The sequence below is a fragment of the Crocuta crocuta genome, unplaced genomic scaffold, assembly GCF_008692635.1.
Source record: "Crocuta crocuta isolate KB4526 unplaced genomic scaffold, BGI_CrCroc_1.0 scaffold396, whole genome shotgun sequence".
In the NCBI taxonomy this organism is placed as follows: domain Eukaryota; kingdom Metazoa; phylum Chordata; class Mammalia; order Carnivora; family Hyaenidae; genus Crocuta; species Crocuta crocuta.
Genome location: NW_027533259.1, coordinates 103,443 through 104,420, shown reverse-complemented (window position 1 = coordinate 104,420; position 978 = coordinate 103,443). Strand labels below are relative to the sequence as shown.

At 53.9% G+C, this 978-nt stretch overlaps 1 protein-coding gene across 1 annotated transcript in view; it reads right to left on the bottom strand.

Annotated features, from left to right (window-relative positions):
• The window catches only part of NAMPT (nicotinamide phosphoribosyltransferase), a 41,349-nt gene extending 40,728 nt beyond the window's left edge, over positions 1-621 (bottom strand). The window contains exon 1 of the mRNA XM_077746978.1: positions 348-621. The gene's annotated coding sequence lies outside the window, so the exon portion shown is untranslated. The remainder of the gene's footprint in view (positions 1-347) is intronic.
• Positions 622-978: the final 357 nt, after the last annotated feature.

Here is a 978-nt window from a genome sequence, read left to right as displayed (position 1 = left end):
GGGCGCGGCCGCGCGTGCGCAGCGCCTGGGGGGCGGGGCTGGGCGGAGAGGACGTGAGGCACGCGCTCTTTCTCCCGCACGCTGGCTCCGGGAAACGCGGCTGCCGGGCAGTCCGGCGGGGGATTTGTGTTACTCCCTCGGTTTCATTTCCCGGCGTGACGGGGGAGGGGTAATTCCCAGCCTCACCCCTCCTGCGATTACCCGGTTCGTTCGCCCAGCTGACACCTTCCCGTCCTTCCCAGTCCTGGCCCGTTTTCTGAGTCTTCCAGAAGTCACGCCACCCGGCTGGGGGCCGAGGAGCCTCCCTCCGCCGGTCTTCCCATCCCTCCCCCCGCGCAGTTACTCACCTTTGTCTCCGGCTTGGATTGAGGGGCGAACCTTTTGCCTCCATCCTTCTTGTCCCTCCTGGTCCTTCTAACCCTCTCTTTAAAATCCCAAGAGCTGCGGTGAAGAATAAGGTCTGAGGGGCCCCTTTACTCTGCTAAATCGACTTCGCTTTCCTTCGCCTATGTGGCTGCGCTCTTTGATCCTTTGAGCGATGTTTTGACTTTCCCGGAGAAAATACCCTGCGCCGGAAGGCGGGGGTTGAATTCAGTTCTCACACCTAATTGAATCTAATAGTGCCGAGAAAAAAACGGCAACGGGCCAAGATTTTGACACGGTGCAAAACTGGCTTTCATCATTGTTAGAATCGTTAAATCTTGGGAAATGGTTGGGCAACCTCCAAATAAGAAGCAAGGGAAACGACGTCAGATGACTTCACCTAAGTGCATGCCATCCACTTGCGCAGTTCCCATTCGGGGTTGCATTTTTACGTGAAAGAGATTTCCTTTGTCCACATGGTCAGCAGCTGGTGCTACTGCCTTTTATTCTTTTTTTTTTTTAATTCTGAGATTTAAGTTTTACAAGATACAAGTAGCCGTGGAGGGTACGGTTCAATGAAAACTGGTACAGGAATTTAACAGACTATCAAGTTTG